The sequence below is a fragment of the Mytilus californianus genome, unplaced genomic scaffold (genome assembly GCF_021869535.1).
Source record: "Mytilus californianus isolate M0D057914Y unplaced genomic scaffold, xbMytCali1.0.p SCAF_9, whole genome shotgun sequence".
NCBI lineage: Eukaryota > Metazoa > Mollusca > Bivalvia > Mytilida > Mytilidae > Mytilus > Mytilus californianus.
The window spans coordinates 39,579,332-39,601,564 of NW_026262745.1; the positions used below are offsets into that span (position 1 = coordinate 39,579,332).

General features: G+C 35.3%; 3 pseudogenes; 1 reads left to right on the top strand and 2 right to left on the bottom strand.

The window, feature by feature from the left end:
* Nucleotides 1–2,060: 2,060 nt before the first annotated feature.
* LOC127713934 (heat shock protein 70 B2-like) overlaps nucleotides 2,061–22,233 on the bottom strand; it is a 34,615-nt pseudogene continuing 14,442 nt past the window's right edge.
* Nucleotides 3,080–3,950, bottom strand: LOC127713936 (heat shock 70 kDa protein-like; annotated as a pseudogene).
* Nucleotides 9,516–11,296, top strand: LOC127713935 (heat shock protein 70 B2-like; annotated as a pseudogene).

The following is a 22,233-nucleotide window of genomic DNA, read 5'->3' on the forward strand; positions in this document are numbered from 1 at the left end:
CTTCTTTTATTTAACTATGTTAACGTCGATCCTGTAAACACGATCTCCAGCCAGTAATATTTTCTTAGTGTCATGATATACATGGTCTCTCACCAGGGCTGAAGAGGCCCTATAACAGTCGAATTTATTAACCCCAAACGTAAAATGGTAGATCCGAAAACGTAACTAGATCTATAAAAATTAACACAGCAATTAGATCAAAAGGCAAGATTTAAAAGTAGCAATCCATTGATTGTCAATTTAAAGTACCGAAAACAGTGTCATAATTTAAAGAAGAATATTTTCTCAATTAAGCAATAAGCCACATTGGGGAGGGGTTAAACGTCTGATATGTGTTACATTGGTTTTTGTGGAACACAACCTTGACCGGAGTTTGTCAAATATTCGATGTTGCTGTATGGTTGCATTAATATAAAAAAAAATCATAAAAGATACCAGGCTTATAATTTAAGTACCACAGACGCGCGTTTCGTCTACATAAGAATCGTCGGTGGCACTTGTAATTAAAACCGCCTGCCAAATCAAATACGAAGTTGAAGTGCATTAAAAACTGAACGTTTCTTGAAAAAGTTGTTCCGAATACGGCTAAATCAATCTATGCCTAGGGGTAGAAAAACCTTCGTATTTCGAATAATTCAACATTTTATAAACAGTAAATTAACAAAAATTAACATATCAATGATATTTAATGTCAACACAAACATACTGACTACTGGGCTGGCGATACCATTGGGAGAGAAACGTCTATCACGATTGGTGTCTACCCGCAGGTTGTGAAAGCTCAACCTAGATACCAGGCTGATGATTTTAAGTACGTCAGAAAATAACACAGTCTTTGTAATGTATGCTCCTTTACAAGTTATGTGATTTTTTTTCTAAGTGACATAATCTCACCATTTTGCTACTTCATCATATCTCATTTAACTAAGCGTGTACTATGTAATCAATACATTTTCAATGCTATTCTCGTTTTTCTATAAATGATGTGATTACTTGGAATTTGAATGTAAGGTACTTTTTGAATCACCGAAAGGTGAATTTGGTAAGAAAAATCTAGTTTTGAATTTGCAAAGAAAAAAAGTATAACGTAATCTTTCATTTGATACTTTAGCTATTTCCTATGAATAAAAGGAGTTATGGATTATAGGTAAACGAGACAGCAACAAAGCGACGCAGAAAAATAATAAAAGAGACACCGAGAGTTAAATTATGGTCTTCCAGAATAAACAAGGGCCTTTTATACACACAATGTCAAGCTCTAAATAGCCCCATGTAATAACAAATGAGAATATCAAAGATCTGCCATCAAAAAAACATTTCCAATAGGCAAACAAACATGAAGATATAAAAGAAGAGGCGGGAGATACCAAAAGTGATAATCAAAACTAATAAGTCGAAGAGATAGACAGACAAACTTCATCAGAAAAACGAAAAATGACGAAAAGACTTCAAAACACGAAATAAAAACACAAAATATAACAAAAGACAACTGATTGCTAAAGTTATTTTGATGACAAATTATACATACAATAACACCCAAGAAAAAACCTTACAGGAAATTTTAAAAAAGACATTTAATTTTTCATGAGACTTTTGTTTAATCCAAACATTATTTTTCCCACTGAAATATTTCCCTCTTTCGATAACAATCCCAGTTGTACCATTTAAACAGCCGTGACAACTGGGAGTAACACAAAAAAACAATAACTCAACAAACTAGCATTTTGAAGTTCGCTCAGTCTCTATTGATAAGTCTCCACTTTACCATGGTCTTCGGATGGGAAATCTCTTTCAGTGCAAAAATTACAGGACAATTTAACGCATCTTATATAAGGACACCTTTACAATATTAAACGTTCATGTTGCCAACTATATATGCTTTAATTAACGTGAACATTATCAATTTTATAACACGTTTTATTCTTAAAACAAATAGTAAAAAGATAACATTTTACAATAAACATCAACTGATAAAACAAGGTAAAACAACAGTAATTTGTAGTACAGAGTAAGTAATTGTTTATTTACAAAGTGCATTTAACTCATAAACGGTTGAGTTTTTAATCAACTTCTTCCACGGTAGGTCCAGTAGAAGTGCTTTGACCGCCGTATTGTCCTCCTGTATTATTTGATGGTCCTTTTTGAGCACCACCATGAAGTTTTGTCATGATGGGGGTACATACTTTCTCCAGTTCCTTCATTTCATCCTCAAATTCCTCTTTCTCTGCCAGAGAATTATTATCCAACCATTTAAGTGACTCTTCACAAGCTTTGCCTACATCGTCTTTGTCCTGTGTCGACAGCTTGTCTCCAGAATCACCGATAGCTTGTTTAATACTGAATATGTAGTTTTCTAATTGATGTCTTGAAGTGATACGCGGCGTTTGTTTTTCATCTTCTTCATATTTCTCAGCATCGGAAACCATTCGATCGATGTCCTCTTTACTGAATCTTCCTCTATCATTTGTGGTTGTAATTTTCTTAGAATTTCCAGTGCTTTTGTCTTGAGCCGAAACATTTAAATGTCCGTTTGCATCGATATCAAATTCCACTTCAATCTTAAGCACACTGCGGGGAGCTGGAGGTATACTAGTGAGATCGAATTTTCCAAGATGATTATTGTCTTTGGTAATTGCTCTTTCACCTTCAAAAACCTGAATACTAACTGCTGGTTAATTGTCTGAATACGTTGAAAATATCTGTGAGGCCTTTGTAGGGATCTTTGTATTCCTGTTAATTAGTTTGGCCATTACATCACCTGCAGTTTCAATACCAAAGGCCAATGGAGCTACGTCAACTAAAAGTACATCTTTGATAGTGTCACTACGATCGCCTGACAGGATAGCTGCTTGGAAGGCTGCACCGTAAGCAACAGCTTCATCTTGATTTACCGATTTATTCAGTTCTTTCCCATTCATCAATTCTGACAGCATTTTCTGTATTTTTGGTATCCTTTTTGAACCTCCGACAAGTACAATCTCTTGAATACTACTTTTATCAAGTTCAACATCTCTTAAAGCTTTCTCAACTGGTTCAAGTGTTGTTCTGGACAAATCTGAGCACAGTTCTTCAAACCGTGCTCTGGATGATTTAAATGTAGAAGTCTATTCCCTCAAACAATAAGTCGATTTCCACGTTTGCCTCTGTACTGCTTGATAATGTTCTCTTTGCTTTCTCTCAATCTTCTTAGTGTACTGTTGTTACCAGAAATGTCTTTTCACACTTTATTTTGAATTCATTTACAAAATGATTGACCATTCTGTTGTTAAAGTCTTCGCCTCCAAGGTGAGTATCTCCGGCTGTTCAGCGAACATCGAACAATGAACTTTCATCAATCAACAGAATTGACACGTCGAATGTTCCTCCTCCCAAATCAAATATCAAAACGTTTTTCTCGCCTGATAAATTCTTGCTAAAGCAGGAGCTGTTGCCTCTTTTATTATTCGCAGTACATTAAGTCATGCAATGAAACCAGCATCTTTTGTAGCTAGTCTTTGAGAATCATTAGAGTATGCAGGTACTGTGATGAAGCTTCAGCAGTTTCTTTCATTTAACCAATACCATTGAACTTATTTCCTCGGGGGTAAATGTTTTTGTTTCTCCTTTGTGTACCGCTTGTAGTTTTAGCTTGCTCCCACTATTGATAACTTTGAATGGCCAATTTTTCATGTCTGACTGGACTGTCGAATCACTAAAATTTCTGCCAAAAAGTCTCTTGGCATCGAAAATTGTATTTGTTGCGTTCAGTGCGACTTTATTTTTAGCTGCATCATCAACAAGTCTTTCAGTATTCGTGAAAGCCACGTAACTTGGAGTTGTTCTGTTCCCCTGGTCATTGGCAATGATGTCTCCTTTTTCATGCTGGAAAACACCAACACACGAGTGAGTTGTTCCAAGATCAATTCCAATTGCTGGACCTTTTCCTGCCATATAAAGTTATTTCACGTTTGTCTACGATAAATAATCTGGAAAGATAATAGTTGTTATTATTATATTTCTGTATAACTGAGTTAAAACCAACTTTTACTTAGAATGTAAAACTGCAAAATACTTATACTTATATAAATTGTGAGAATTGCCTGATCTGACCAGTTAAAGCTAGGTCATTGATTTTTATTATCATCATCTTAACATAATTTGTATCTTATTTTAAAAACTTAGGCGCAAATTTAACAAACAGATTATTTCTCAACTATGTTTATTGTTCCTGAGTGACTTCACACAGGATCTGTTACTCTCAGCCACTAGTTAGGACAGAAAACGCTAAATTTGTAGACAAAAAAAGGAATACTTTCTTATAATAAATACAACACTTTCACATTATGATCTCTTTTATTTGATCAATATACAGCAAACATTTTTTTTTATTTAGTGTACATTAAAGTTACTGAACCTGTTAACTCTTTATTGTAAAAATGTTAAAAGAAGTGAATTACATACCAGTAGATATCAATTTATGATTTTTCTTTCGAGATCTCCTGGTTTTAAATCTTTGCTTTAATCCTTAATACTCACTTATTAACTGTCGTCTATTTTGTTAATGATTCCTCTCCTAACAGCATCGCCTTTTATATACTCTGAAACGAAGGTTCCTGATCATTCAAGAAAGTCTAAAGTTAGAAAATTATGTTTAGTTTGAAATCCTCTGTTATCATCATTATTAAAGTTCGTAACATCCCTTCCGGAGCACCTGAGATCACCCCCAGTTTTTGGCGGGGTTCGTGTTGCTTAATCTTTAGTTTTCTATGTTGTGTTTTGTGTACTATTGTTTGTCTGTTTGTCGTTTTCTCTTTTAGCCATGGCGTTGTCAGTTTATTTTCGATTTATGAGTTTGAATGTCCTTCTGGTATCTTTCGCTTTCTCCAATAAAATCGAATAAATATTGGGAATGTTATTTCAATTTTTTGAATAGTAAATATAACTACAATACAGCTAGTGTTGGTCTTAGATATGCTCGAATGTTGTCGAAAGTCCAATTTTAAAGTTTTTTTTTATACATAAGACCAAATTCTTTAGGAATAAATTAAAACATGATTTTAAAAGGTTAATGTTTAAGAATTAACATAAGAGGATTTGATTTGTCTGTTTCCGATTTAAGGTTTGTAATAATTACTTACTGTTCATCAACAGTCGTTGACAGTTTCTTTTTTATATGTATTTAAAGAGAATGTTAGGTGGGATTCTAAAGTACTGCTCTATCTGTGGTAGTATGTTCAACGCGCATGCACAAACAATAATTAAGCAGCATATATGCGGATATTTATCTTTTTTTTAAGCAGAGAAAACTATAAAAAAAAAAACATAGTCAATCAATGTTTGATGTTGATAATTATTTGTCTAATAATCATTTTGAGATATGGTTCAAACGTCTTTTTTCAAAGTACTTGGTCTTTATCAAACTTTCACTTTAAACACTAATAAATTTCGATTGGAACCCGTACAAAATAATAAGGCGCATTACGCCTGGAAATCTGGCGTAAACCAGGCATAAACGGTAGTTACATTTCCAGATCCAGGCGTAATAAAGCAGGAAAAATAAATTTGTAGCATTGACAGGCGTAGAAAATAGAAGTAAACCTTGCGTAAATTGAAAAAACAGGCGTTATTTTTTTACTTCAGGCGTAAACCAGTTGGAAGGGCGAAAATAATGATACCCAGAATACTTCGTTGCAAAGGATCATGGGATTGAATTTTTTTCAAATTTGGCTCTCTGGTATAAGCTTGCGAGAGTTTGACATATGGTAGCTTAATAATATTCAGGTGAAGTTTTGCTTAATTCTGCTTTTTATAAGAATTTGAAATTGGAATTATGGAATCAAATTGATGAAAGGAATGTGTATGGTAAATAATAATTTTGTAAGTAACCAAGTAAATTATGTTTTTATTTTTAACAATTCAAATTCTAGAAATCCTCATGCAGCATTTCCATTTGCAAGGGATAATACCATTTAAATCTTTTATTACTTAAATTACAGTATACTCACTGATTTTTCAGTTTAAATGACAGTTTTCAAAATAACTTAGTCAAATGTTAGTTTTATTTCCAGTAAAATTAATTGTCATATTATTCCCATTTAAACTTAAACTTAATCATGTTAATTGAGCCAGTGTCTAGCTAAAAAAAATGTTTTTATGTAGCTTCTTCAGTGGACAGTATTTCAAGATTAATGACAAAATAATGAAAAATTGTAAGCAACAGTACAAGTTTCTACAAATTACACAGGGTCATGCATACACTGATTTACATAAATAAGTGTAGTATTATGTAAGGAAATTACGCCTGGTTTTCTGCCGACCAGGCGTACTCATTTAAATATTACGCCTAATTTTACGCCTGGTTTCCGCCTAGTTTTCGCCTGGTTGACGCTTGAACATACATTCTCTAATCAATGGAATGATGCCAGGATATGGTATGAATTCTACGGCTGGTTTCCGTGTCATTTCCAGGCGTCACATTTCATACAGGTATATATGTATTATCCAAAAATAACCAATATTCGTTCGATAGTATTAGATGTCACCATACTTCAGTAATGTGAATGACCGATGCTATCGCTCTAAAATCAATGTTCTAACTTTAAACATTTCCATCACAGTCAGAAAAAACCGCGAACTTTCGTTTTGATTTTAAAAAGCAGTACGGGAAAGAAGAGAGTCGGTTATAAAAAGAGTTCAGTATTTGGTATGTCAAATGATATATATGTTATTTTCACGTTTACATGCTTTAAAACAAGGAATAGTTGTATGATGTTTAAATACAAAATGTGTAGTACGTTATTAATGAGTCATTAACTGCCAAATTCATGTCCATTTAATATTGACTGAAATCCTCATATTTTTTTTATAATATTCATAAAGGTATATGAGAATTTCAAAAGTTCCATAAAAACAATAAACAATGCATTGAATCGTGATATATTATCAACACTTTTAGGACTGTGCTACATCCTATTAACCATTGACCAGTTGACATGAAGTCTGAAAATCTATGCAATGGTATAATGACGATTGTACATGTTCTGTTTGATTTTATACCATTGATAAAAAAAAATAATTATCAGGTACACCATCTCTTACCTGCTAACCTGTATTTATGAAAAGAATGAATTTTAAAGGCCGAGTCACTCAGTCAACGAAATCGGTTCTCTACTGATCTTCTTTTCAAAAACTTAACAATTTGATCATAGCACAAGCAATATCAAACTAAGGTTAAGCAAAAATCGCTGGTATACAGATGAAGTTGAGCTGAAATTATTGTTTTTGACTTCGATAATCTATTACTGATTTGTTTCATAAAAAAGATTGCCCAACGTAGATACAAAAATCTTCTTTTAGGGAAAAAATAAAATAACAAAAACACGGAACTCCAAGAAAAATTCAAAACGGAAAGTCTTTTACCAAATGAATAGAGAAGGATAAATCTTTTTTATGTAAACAAAAATTACTCTGATTCAAACAAACTGATATTATCAAGATGCTTGATTTCTTGATTTACAACATATGTGTTACGTTTGGATGACGTTATTTTTTAACAAACTATTAGCATTCCCATGGGCACCAACTGTGCTCCTATTCTTGCCGACCTGTTCATTTATTCATATTAATTAGGCTGACTTCATACAGGAACTTTTTAGGAAGAACGAAAAGAAGCTAGCATTATCCTTTAACTTCACGTTCCATTATAAAAATGTTGTCTCCCACTAAATAATTCAAAGTTTGGTGACTATGTCGAACGCATCTATCCGATCGAACTTGAAATAAAGAAAACAACAGATACAGTTAAGACTGCCTCATATCTTGTATTTTATTTAGAAATTGACAACGAGGGTCGGTTGAGAACAAAACTTTACGATAAAAGAGATTATTTCAACTTCCCAATTGTGAGTTTTCCATTTCTATGTAGCAACATTCCTGCAGCTCCTGCATATGGAGTATATATCTCCCAGTCAGAGGTTGCATTTCCTATCATGATTTCTTTGACAGAGTGTTGCTGCTTACAATCAAGCTATTAAATCAAGAGTTCCAAGTCGGGAAATTGATATTATCCCTTCGAAAATTTTACGGACTCCATCACAAATTGATTGACCGTTATGGAATAACTGTTGCACAGATGACGACAGATTTTCCCCAATTGTCGTAACCATAATCCAGTCCTCTTCTCCTCGAATGCAATTTATCGAATTAAACTTATCACCGGGTTTGTTCTTACATGAGCATCCCGACGGATTCAAAATGTGGAGCAGGATATGCATACCCTTCCGGAACACCTGAGATCACCACCGGATTAAGTTGAGTTTGTGTTTGCTCAGTCTTTAGTTTTTCTATGTTGTGTTTTGTATACTGGTGTTTTTCTTTTGATTGATTTTCTTTTCTTGCCAAGTTGTTATATTATTTAAATAGTATATCAAGTAAATTCCTTTAAATGAACACAGTATTTTTATGCACAAAAATGCCGATAGATTTGCTGCAAGCTATACTCCAAAATTATCATTTTGAATTTCACATGAACATGTGAAAGCCACAATAAACTTTTTTGAACGAATCATTTCCTCCTTTATGCATTCCATTCTTTAAAAAAAATCTGAAACTAAAAAAAAAACACCTGATTAGCTACTTTTGTTTCACTGACAACTGGACAATACTGTAAACAAGGGAAATTAATTCAAACGTTCGTGAATTAGGGTAAAACACTTTTAATTTCAATATATGTTAACATGCAGTTGCAAAAATCTTACACTGAATTAAATGTTTTTGGTCAACATTAGATTAATCATATCTATCAGAGATTCAAAATAATGAAAAATCAGAACATTTTCCCCTACCAATATTATACTAGTTTAAGAATAACTCAAGATGAAGAAAAACTTCAGGGGAAAAAATGGTTTGCTTACAGTAAGAGAGAAAAAACAGTACATGTATCTCATACAATACCCTCTGGTTATTTTAAGCGTCCAAATTGGATTGTCATTTATACCATCTGCTTGAACAATAGTTATAGTAAAGGGCAACACCTATAGTCAAGTCACAGTAAGTTAAACTGTCAAACTCGTAGCAAATGCGCCTTTGAAATGAATTTAAATGCTTCATTTTATATTGTTATTTCACAAGGAGCAGGAATGATAAAAAAACAAAAATAAAAATTTGAAATTTCCGGAATTTGTAAGAGCTGGTACTTACAAAAACCATTTTTGAAAGAGATTTTAAGTGGTTTCTGATATATTTCAGGATTTTCAGATAATTAATTAAAAATCATGGTCATCCCTGAAAGAGTTCATCAAGTTAAAGTGTTGTGCTTACTTTTGAAAGTTCATTGTAAAGTTTAGCTGTTTTATCATTGCGTTTTGCGCGCGTTTGGGGAACAAAATAATAAGACTGGTATCTTTGATGAGTATTTTTTGGTAAGCTGTTTATTGTTGTTGATAGTGTGCGACAAAGAACAATAACATCGCTTGAAATCAATTAAATAAATGCTTAATTTCCTACATTACGACTTTTTAATAATAATAAATATCATTGCCAACGACCAGGGAACAGAACAACTCCAAGTTATGTGGCTTACACGGATACTGAAAGACTTGTTGGTGATGCCGCTAAAGAAAAAGGCGCTATGAATGCCAAAAATACAATTTTCGATGCAAAGAGACTGTTAGGCAGAAACTTTAGTGATTTAATAGTACAGTCAGACATGAAACATTGGCCATTCATGGTCATCAACAGAGGTGGCAAGAAAAAACAACAAGCTGAATACAAAGGAGAAACAAAAACATTTACCCCAGAGGAAATAAGTTCAATGGTATTGGTTAAAATGAAAGAAACCGCTGATGCTTAACTTGGAAAAAATGTTACAGATGCCGTCATCACAGTTCCTATATACTTTAATGATTTTCAAAGACCAGCCACAAATGATGCTGGTTTTATTGCAAGACTTAATATACTGCGAATAATAAACGAACCAACAGCTGCTGCTTTAGCTTACGGTCTTGACAAGAGTTTATCAGGCGAGAAAAACGTGCTAATATTTGATTTGGGAGGAGAAACATTCGAAGTTTCAATTCTAACGACAGACGAGGGTTCATTGTTCGAGGTTCGCTCAACAGCTGGAGATACTCACCTTGGAGGCGAAGACTTTGACAACATAATGGTCAATCATTGTTTAAATGAATTCAAGAGAAAGAGAAAAGACATTTCTGGTAACAATCGTGCACTCAGAAGATTGAGAACTGCCTGTGAGAATGCAAAGAGAACATTATCAAGCAGTACAGAGGCAAACGTGGAGATCGACTCATTGTTGAGGGAACAGACTTCTACACAAAAATAACCATAGCACGATTTGAAGAACATTGCTCAGATTTGTTTAGAACAACGCTTGAACCAGTTGAAAAAGCTTTAAGAGACGCTAAACTAGATAAAAGTAGTATTCAAGAGATTGTACTTGTCGGTGGTTCAACAAGGATACCAAAAATACAGAAAATGCTGTCAGAATTTATGAATGGGAAAGAACTGAATAAATCGGTCAATCCAGTTGAAGCTGTTGCTTGCGGTGCAGCCGTCCAAGCAGCTATCCTGTCAGGCGATCGTAGCGACACTAGTTAGTTGACGTAGCTCCATTGTCCCTTGGTATTGAAACTGCTGGTGGTGTAATGGCCAAATACGAAAATCCTAACAAAGGCTTCACAGATATTTACAACGTATTCCGACAACCAAGCCGCAGTTTGCATTCAGGTCTTTGAAGGTGAGAGAGCAATGACCAAAGACAATAATTTGGGAAAATTCGACCTCACTGGTATACCTCCAGCTCCCTGTGGTGCTCCTAAGATTGAGGTAGAATTTGATATTGACGCAAACGGACTTTTAATGTTTCGGCTCAAGACAAAAACACTGGAAATTCAAAGAAAATTACAATCACAAATGACAGAAGAAGGCTCAGTAAAGATGACATTGATCGAATGGTTTCCGATGCTGCGAAATATAAAGAAGAAGATGAAAAATAAACACAGCGTATCACTTCAAGAAATCAATTAGAAAAATACATATTCAGTGTTAAACAAGCTATCGGTTACTCTGGGGACAAGCTCTTAACACAGGACAAAGACGATTTAGGCAAAGCTTGTAAAGAGTCAATTAAATGGCAGAGAAAGAGGAATTTGAGGATAAAATGAATGAACTGCAGAAAGTATGTTCGCTTGTCATGACAAAACTTCATGGTGGTGCTCAGAATGGAGCATCAAATAGTACAGGAGGACAATACGGCGATCAAAGCACTTCTAATGGACCTACAGTGAAAGAAGTTGATTAAGAGCATATCCTTTTTAAAATAAAAATTACCTACTTTGTATTATGATTACTGTAGTGAGAATTTCACGGGTGTCATTCGTATATCGAGAGAAAAGATCGTGGAAGAATAACTAACGGTGGTCAAGCATTGCGATCGGATCGTGAAAGATCTGGTATCGGATCGTGAATGCAATTAAGTGTAATTCTACTTCAAAATCTGTTAAAAATCTGCTGTATTTTCAAAAGGTGGAACTAATCAGAAAAAAATTAAATTATGTCTGTCAAAATGATTCAACTTCCTTAATAATACTGTGCCCTCAGTTAAAGAAAAATGCAGAACTTTTTAAGAAAACACAAAAGGCGACACACAATTCTATGAGAATCATTGAGAAAACAAATCATGTTTTGTATATATAATGGTAACATTCCAATATATCATAAAATATTTGGAACTTAATCTTTATTGTGTCAGATAGTCCAGTAAAATAAAAGTATGTTATTACATGAAAAAGTTCATATTATTTTTGAAACAGTATATTTTTGTTGATTTTTCATCAAAGTTGATCGTGAAAGATCATTCAACGCATTATTTTGATCGTGAAAGACAAGGCGTGACCAGACTTAATGATCAGAAAGCAGCATTTCGTTTACCAATTGATATTCTTGTAATTGGTTGAAGCGTGTAATTACTTACTAACAACGTAAATTAATGCTTTAATTTTTTATGTACATATATGAATATACCCATATTTAGACCTGTTTTCACTTAAAAGGCAATGCTACACGTAAGTAGGCATCCAAGATAATAAGACCTCCAGGAGCGTAAATTGACGAAAAGTAAATATCTTTGTAGATATATAATGCGTAGAGCATCCACAACTGATTGAATCGAGAGGGGGTCAGGTGGTCTTCCCCTCGAAATATCTTAATGTGTACGTTTTTGTTTTCGTAAAGGTTAGATCAAAGAAGGTATACTATCTAATTTTACATACAGGTGTATTGAAGATGTTCTTTCCATTAACAATACAAACTTTTCTGATTGGGTCCCATCAAAAGTTATGAATTAGAGATAACAAACAACACATAATTATACAGCTTCCTCGGCCTCATTTTTAGACATATATCCCGAATTTGACTACAACGGCCATCTCAATACCAGAGTCGATGAGAAAAAAGATGATTTCGATTTTGAAATTATAAATTTTCCTCCCCTTAGTAGCGATTTACCAACTTCATTTATCAACTCATACGATTTTCAGGTTTTTGCTGTGTTGGTGGGTCCAGAGATGCGATTCAGACACATGAGGTTTTTATAGTGTTGTTTTCAGTTTGTATAGCCTTTTCTCTAATTCTTTGGCAATTTAATCCTTTCTTGACCCATTGTATAAAAGAATATAATCAACGAGTGGATGCCGATGATCTGAGAAGATGATTGGCTGAGTTGAAGGGTCCTAACCTTTATCAGCTCGCTGGATTCATCAAAATGTGCTTAAAGGTGTTAGAGAAATTGACAACTTCGTGGAATGTGGAAGCCACTCGAAAAGGATTTTCGTTTATCAAAAATGAAAATGTATTTGGTAAATATTAGAGAAACAGATTCTTACATAGTTACTCGTAGATTATCGGATTTACCCGATCTAGATAGTTGAATTATCAATTTTAACTATCTCGATTGGATAAATCCGATAATCCAGTGGTACAAATGTAAGAATCTATATGTATTCAAATTTTACTTATTTTGTATTTTATAGGGAAAAATGTATATGTCATTATGTAAGGAGCCACTTATGGAGCCCTTAATTGCCATTTTGATATAAATATTTTCATTTTCCGGAGATTTAATCTGGTGCGTACTAGTTTGGAAAGCTTTTAATGTCGCGTGCTTCAATTTTAATTTCGCGCGCTTGACCTTTAATCTTGTGCGCACGATTTTGACGTTTGAACGTTACATTAAGTTGTGTTGTATGTCTGTGATGTATTTTTACACAGTTTGAGCTGTTAGATCCCAGATATGGCCACGTTAACCAATTATGTCTGTATTGGTTACTCACCCAATTGGGCAATATTAAGGAACATTAAACAGCAGTCATACAAGATGGCGTATAAGCTAGCTAGAAAACCATATTTAACTCACTAAGGAAAATACCAGTGCCAAGTCAGTTTTCCTGCTGTGTTTAAAAAAAAAATTTGTCCAATTGTTACAAAAATCAACAAAGATCTTCGTTTTATAGATATGACTATGCATAAAAATTAATGGAAATCAGACGAGACAATCCTAACTTTTCAAACGACATAAAACTTATGCAGGATGGACAGACGAATTTTTATTGTTATAAGAAAAAAAAAGTCGGTGTGGTATTATCAAATAATCAGATCCAATGACATTGAACCAGCATTGGCCTTTTCACAAACAAAAGTGAAGCGGAATAAGTCATGCAAATCCAATATTTTGATATACCAATTACAAATATAAATCATCACTTGTTTAAAGAAAGATTTGATCGTTTTCGTGGATGTTTTGCAATAACGGATAAAAAAGAGGGACGAAAGATACCAGAGGGACAGTCAAACTCATAGATCGAAAACAAACTGACAACGTCATGGCCAAAAATAAAAAGACAATCAGACAAATAATAGTACAGATGACACAACATAGAAAACTAAAGACTAAGCAACACGAACCCCACCAAAAACTGGGGGTGATTTCAGGTGCTCCGGAAGGGTAAGCAGATCCTGCTCCACATGTGGCACCCTACGAGTTGCTTATGTTATTACAAATCCGGTAAATAGTCTAATTCGGTAAGTCACATTCGTGAAAAGGGAAGGGTATTGTAGTTACGACATAAGCAACATATCCGATATCATCTGTGAAACGGTTATTCCATAACGGTCAACCAACTCGTGATGGCGTCCGTAAAATTTACGAAGGGATGACTTCAACTTCACCATTTGGAACTCTTGGTTTAATAGCTTCCTTGTGAGCAGCAATCCTCTATCAAGGAAATCATGATAGGAAACACAAGCCCGGGAATATCGTATCAATTGGGAGATATATACTCCGTATGCAGGCGCTGCTGGAATGTTGCTACATAGAAATGGAAAGTTCACAATTGGGAAGCTGAAATCATCTCTTTTGTCGTAAAGTTTTGTTTTCAACCGACCCTCATTGTCAATTTCTAGATGTAAGTCAAGATATGAGGCAGACTTAACTGTATCTGTAGTATCCTTTATCTCTAGTTAGATGGGATAGATTCGTTCAACATAGTCACCAAATTTTGTATTATTTAGTGAGAGAACATCATCTATATAGCGGAACGTAGAGTTAAAGGATATTGCTAACTTCTTATCTCTCTTCCTAAGAAGCTCCTGTATGAAGTCAGCCTCATAATAATAAAGAAACAAGTCGGCAAGAAGAGGGCACAATTGGTTCCCATTGGAATTCCGACAGTCTGTTGAAAAACACGTCCTCCAAACGTAACAAATATGTTGTCAATTAAGAAATCAAGCATCTTGATAATGTCAGTTTCAGAGAATTTTTTGTTTGAATCAGAGTGATTCTTTACAAAGAAGAATTTATCCCTCCCCAAGACAAGATACTTGTATCTACGTTCGCCATTCTTTTTAATGAAACAAAGTAATACCAACTCTTTCAATTTGTCTATTAGTTTGGAATGGGGAATACTTGTGTAAAGTGTAGAAAAGTCAAATGTTTTAATACTATTGCAAGATGAGAGAGTCTTAGATTGTATGTACTCTAAAAGATCTTTGGAATTTTTTAGTATCCACATCTGATTCACGCCACCTCTAGAATAGGCAGTTTCACAATAACTTTGGAGCCCGGCTTTGATTGCTGATAAAATAGATGTTAATAATTTAGAAAGAGGTTTCGTGGAGCACTTGGAAGACCCAGCAATATACCGTTGTTTGTAAGGACACTTATGTAGTTTAGGTATCCAATACAGTGATGGAAGATCCAGTTCTTCGTCTTTGGTTGAAATTCCAAAGGAACATAGAACAGACCTATGATTATCTAGGATTTCCTCTTTGGTAAGTGTCGTGAGGGTATATGTTGAGTTTCCAAGTGAATTGTCAATACCTAATTCATAAGCGACAACAGATCTTTCAAGATCCTTTTCACGATCATCAAAATGCGGTACCCGATCTTTTACGATCCGAAATATCAAATTTTTACAAATATTACCGTTTTTGCAAAGTTTATGATAAAACTAAATCAAAAATAACTTTAAGTACTGTTCTAAATAGTAATATTGAACGATATTTTTAAGAGAAAAGTAGTTTATGCATTAAAAATTTGAAAAAAATCATGTTTGTTTACATTTTTATTGCTCTGAAATTTCGAAGATCAGTCTGACTTTTGTAGTTTTGTAAAAACGGTGTAGTTTTAAGCCTTGATTTTTCTTGGATATTGATCATAATGTTGAACCATTTTGACAGACAGTTTTATTTTTCCAAAATTTGTCATTATAATTGAACGAATTAGATTATTTAATGACGTTGCATGTGTCTTCTCGATAAAATTTCCTTCACGATCCTATACCAGATCTTTCACGATCCAATCTCAATACTTGACCACCGTTACTTATTCTTTCACAATCGTTTTTCTCGATATACCGAGTGACAGCCGTGCAATTTGTTGTTATCAATTAATATCTATTGTTAAATGCTATGTTTATATCTCGATAGTTGTTTTGAAAAAAACTGAATGTTTTAAAACTGATATTGTTTACGTTATTTAAAGCATATATATTTGGCAACATGACCGTGTAATATTGTAATGGTTTCGTTATATAAGATGCCTTTAACTGTGCTGTAATTTTTGAATTCCCATCCGAAGACCATGGCAAAGTGGATACTGACTAATAGAGACTGGGTGAACTTAGAAATGCAAGTTGATCGAGTTATGATTGTTTTCTGTTACTCTCAGTAGTGACGTATGTTTGATGTTTACAACTGGTGTTGTTATTTAAAGGAAAAAACTATTTCAGTTGGAAAGAAAGAATTTATGGTTGGATAGGACAAAAGTCTTATGACATGTTAAATGTTTTTAATTTCCTGTAAGATGTTTGACTGAGTGTACGTGTCGGTTAACTGGTATGATTAAAAGGGGTCGATATATCTAGGAACTAGTTTAATCCTTCCACATGACCGTGTAACTGTACAAAGTTAAGGAATTTTCAAGGGATTGTCTTTTGTTATATTTTGTGTTTTGTATACTGTTGTTTGTCATTTAGTATTTTTTCGTTTTAGTCGGTCTCTCTCTACGACTTAGAATTGATTGTTTTTCCCTTTGGTATCTTCCGCCTCTTTATATATATATATGTATGTGTGTGTGTGTGTGTGTACCGAAAAAATCAACCTATAAATATTGGAGTAGATCTCTTTCTTTACTTCGTCCCTTACCGGGCCGGAACTTGTACATTTAGTACTCACTTCTATGGCAACACCGCCTAGAATTGCGCCTTATCCCCTTCTTGAACTAAAGCTTTCGTTTCGGGAGGTGTTACTCTCTGGTAGGGCGACTTATCACAATACACAAAGTATTGTTAAGTGTACAGGAATGATCATCTACTCATCTCATAAGTACAATTACAGGATGTATAATTAGCTTGATAGTAGACAGATGTAATATAAATATCCACATATACCAATTATATGTACGAATGTACCATAATCTGACATTATATTTTTATGTTAGAACTACATCTTATGTTAACTTTTGGTGAATAGGACAGGAACAAGTGCTGATTGTGCTACAACGGATGGTCTTCGACGAGTACCATTTGAAGGATTTGAACTCGAAATAAGCTGTGAAAACATCAGAGTTAATTCATAATTATGTGAGTAAATTGGGGATTATGTTAAGCTATTTATAGACGGTGCTTTCCCAGCTTCTGTGGCGGGAAATGAAGTCATGTGATTTACCTGCAGGACCCTGGTCAGTCATTCCATTTGCAGCAGCCAGTGGGATAGGACGTTATCACAACCAACTCTTACATTTATTCATTTAGGACACATTGCAGTCAAACTAAAACTAACAGGTCAGTTGTATACTTATTTAGTATGTTATAGAGATTTTACCATAATGGCGACGAGGATAATTGGTTAAAAACGGTGAAAATCAGTCAACTGTGAAACTTCATCAGTTCAATGCTCGGAAGGTTGTTGACTCCGTAGCCTGTTGGTTTTAATCAGGGATTTGGTACGTTTCGTTTGTAGAAACTGTTTTCCTGATTAATATTAGGACTGTATTATTAACATTGCGATGAAAGCGGGAGTTTTGGCTAGCCATAAAACCAGGTTCAACCCACCATTATTTCTTAAAATGTCATGTACCAAGTCAGGAATAGCAGTTGTTATCAAATAGTCCGTTTCTATGTATGTTGGCGTTTGTTTTTGTAGAAGTTCAGTGTTTCTGTTGTTCCGTTTTTTTCCTCTTAATGTTGATGTGTTTTCCTCGGTTTTGGTTTGTGACCCGGATTTGTTTCAGTTAAATCGATTTATGACTATTGAACAGCGGTATACTACTGTTGCCTTTATTTATATACTTTTTGTTAGGTTGTAAAAGTTATGAAAGTTCTGTTGGTCAGAACTGTGACGTCACCGATATTTGTGTAGCCATATTGGATTTATGCAAATTAATCACGGAAGTGCACACCAAATACACAAACCGGAAATTGGTTTCCGTCTGTAAAAAGTATCAACAGTCTGGCATGTGTCTGGTTGTTGTCTGAGTAAATAAATGAGAAATAATTTGTTTGTTTACTGATTATATATATTTACGGGAACATTATTATTGTTTGTCATAATAATGGGTGATCAGATAGCACGAATTAAGGTTAATACATGTGAAAGGGAAGAATTGTTGAAACTTCCCGGTGTCGGGCCCAAAATAGCAGCTTATATAGCGCAAATGAGACAAGTAGCACCATTTAACTGGGACAAGTTCATTTGAATACCTCATTTGCAAGTTACTAAATTATTATTCAAGTCTGTTGATTTTTCATTAGAAGATGATACATTTTTAAATGAAGCTAATGAACAAATGAAATCTTGTGTGATAGACAAGGATAAGGAGACTACAGCATATGCAACTCCCGGTCTGTCATTCTTTGCCTCGGGTTATGCACAGAAAGGCTCCCATTCGGTTTCATTCCAACAAATGGGCACCGCACAATATAAACAACAAGGGGCATCATCTAGTCTTATGACATGGGATAAAATTCCAACAGTTGTTAAAACTACCCATACAGCTTCTTACAGTGAATCGATACCAAAAAAGTCACAATAAGAACATTTTGGCGCACATGACCTGTATTCAGAGCAATGTTCAAGTGTGATAACAAATAAGCCACCACAAAATACACAAACTAATCCATACGGAAAAACATAGGTTTACCAAGGGAAAATGTACCAACATTGAGTATAAATAAATCAAAACACATCGATTATTCAAAATTGTTACCGAATGTACCAGTACATACATCAGTGCAGAACACAGGCGTTATGAGTTCCACACATGCTAATACCCCTGTGTCGGGTAGGTACATCCCGGTACAATCTGAGCCTATGTCACCCATGGTCATTACATATCCAGTGCAAACTGGTTCTTCAGTACAACAAAATCCTCAATATGCATTTACACATGTACCACAGAGTCAAACATCACAAGGTTATCCTCAGGGTGCATACACTAGTCAGTAAACTTATAACCAAGTTCCTACTAGTCAAATTATGTATCATGTCCAACCATCAATACATAATGGTACCTCAGACATTCATTATATCAACCTGTGGGCATGCAGCCGATAGTTCATTCAACTGTGACTCAGACCTGGACGCGTAGTCTGTTCCCAAGTGGGCACCAATTAAGACCACGACTATACCCACTTGTGACTCCGATTCGTCCTATACCGACAGTTATTCGGATATGTCATCAGGTTATTATCGCTCGTGTAAACATAGAAGATCAAAACGTGAGAGACATAACCGTTCGTCTAGACAACCCTCATCGACCCGAGAGGAAACACATAAATCTAGTCGTCATAGGCGTGACTCATCATCTGAGTTGAACCGTCGTCATCATAGGCATGAATCATCACCTGCTGTACATCGTCAATGTCATAGCGTGAATCATCACCTGAAGCACATCGTCGAGGTCATAGGCGCGAATCCTCACCTGAGATACAGCAACACCAGTCAAATAAACCAGAAGCTAATAAATCAACTAAACCAGAATCTAACAAATCAACCACACCGGAAGCAGCTGTTGTAGATGATATGGAAAAGCCAAAATCAGTACAGAAAATTTTTTCTCGACAATTAAGACACTAAGGTATACCGGAAGCACAAATTGGAAAGCGTTCCATACCAAATTTAAGGGTCTAGCTGAAGCATCCGGTTGGACGGAACAAGAAAAACAGCAGCAGCAGTTATGTTGGTGCCTTGACGGAAAGGCAAGTGAATATTTAACACTTCTTTTGAAGGGAGATGCAAATATTACTTATACAGAATTGAGAAAGAAATTAGAGCGAAGATTTGGCCGAACTGACCTGCCTGAAACTTCTATGTTACAGTTTCAAAACAGCCGACAAGAACAACGTGAGTCGTTGGAGGATTGGGCTGATATAATTATGTTTTTAGCTACAAAGGCTTTCCGGCATCTGCCGGATGAATATATGATAAAACAGGCAATATTAAGGTTTTGCCAGAATTGTACAGACAGAGATGCAGGACAACACGCATGTAACGCCAGACCTATCTCCATAGAGGCAGCAACAGATACCATTAAGTGGTTTCAACGCAATAAACAAGTTGCCAACACACAGGTGACACCAAGCTAGTAAAGCAGAGAATGCGTCGAATTCCTCAACGTTTTGTAGACGAGGAAGAGTCCCATTTAAAGAAAATTGCTTCAAGCTGGAGAAATTACACCATCCACTTCAGAATGGTGCTCAGCTCCGGTCTTGATCCGGAAACGTATCCTTGATCCGGGTACTGTTTAGACTATCGCAAACTGAACGATATGAGTAGAAAATCAATTTACCCGATTCCATTGATCGAGGAGTGTATTGATACTCTGTCAGAGAACACCCTTTATTCTAAGCTTGATGCTAATAGCGCCTATTGGCAAATTCGCTTAGCACCAGAAGACAGACATAAAACAGCCTTTATCACAAAGTATGATCTCTTTGGGTGTGTAAAAATGAGTTTTGGTCTTTGCAATGCTCCCGGCACTTATGATAGGGTTATGAATTTAGTCTTAAGCAGTCTAAATTGGAAGACGGTTTTGGCATTTCTTGACGATATATTAGTATTAGCGACTAACTTTGACGATCATTTACAAAATCTCAGAGACGTTTTTGAGAGGTTCAGACAATACCAATTGTGATTGAAACCCAAGAAGTGTGAGCTATTCAAGGAAGCCGTGGAATTTTTGGGTAGAACTGTTAGTGAAAATGATATCCAAATTGGTAAACAGCACCTTGAACCAGTGTCAGCATGGCCAATACCTACATGCATCCGTGATGTTGAGAAATTCTTGGGATTTGTAAATTACCACAGAAACTTCATACTCAGTTATGCTAAAATTTCAGCACCACTCTATGCCTTAACAGGGGAAAAACAGTTTAAGTGGACAAATGCACAGGAAGCCGCTTCCATTCCTTGAAGGAAAAAATGATCAAAGCTCCTGTCTTGTCCTTGCCATAACAAGAAGGACTCATTTATGTTGGACACAGATGCTTCATCCAATACCACAGGAGCAGAGTTGATTCAGGTTCAAGATGGATTGGAGAATGTTTTAGCATATGGTAGTTATGTGCTAACTCATGAGCAACGCAATTATTGCACTACTCGCAAGGAATTGTTGGCTGTAGTAAGGTTTACTCGTCAACTTAGGCATTATTTACTAGGCCGGTCATTCATAGTAGGGACTGACCACAGTAGTCTGACCTGGTTATTAGGATTTAAAGAGCCACAGGGACAGCTTGTACGCTGGATGGAGGAGTTAAGTCAGTATGATATGAAAATTCAACACCGTCCTGGTAAGAATCATGTGAATGCTGACGCCTTATCCAGAATACCACACCAAGTTCAGTTTTGTGTCAGCTATACGCCGGGTGAGATAGTGGAAAAATTGCCATGTAAAGGTTGCCCATACTGTGACAGAATGCACAAGACTTGGGATAAATTTCTACACGAATATAAAAGTTTGGGCTAACGGAAACTGAGTCCGTTGTTGGAGTAAAGTCCGAAGTTGAGCTAACGAAAATTGGGTCCGTGAAAGGAGCAATTACAGAAAATTACGAGGAGAGTGCAGAATGCGATTTATTTACTACCGGATTAGACTTGTATCTGACACAGACTGTTCAACAGATCACAGTCGACATTGATGACCAATTGTTTGTGAGAGAGATAACACAGGATGACGGAATAAATCTAAGTGGTTTTAATTCTGGTGAGATTAAACAAGAGCAACGCTCAGATCCAGAGCTCCAGTTTATACTTGATTGATTAGATACTGAAAAGGAACCTACCAGTAACCAACTGTTTCTAGCCTAACCAGCGGAGAAGAGCTACTGGATTAACAGAAAAATGTTTGTTCTGGACGAACAAGGTTTACTCAGAAATATTCCCAAGAAAGAGGGCATGAACAAACGTTTGGTAATCCCAATCACATTAGGCGAGACAGTTTAGAAGCTTTGTCATGATTTACCGACTGCGGGACACCAAGGTACAGAGAGGACCATGGCTAAAGTGAAAGTGAAATTTCACTGGTATAATATGTCAAAAGAAATTCGCAATTTTGTATTGACATGTGACATTTGTAGTAAGAATAAAAAAAAACAGTAGATCAGCAAGATACCCGCTGACAAACTACCATGCAGGAGCACCAATGGAACGTGTCCATTTTGGACTTTATGGGACCTTTTCCCAAAT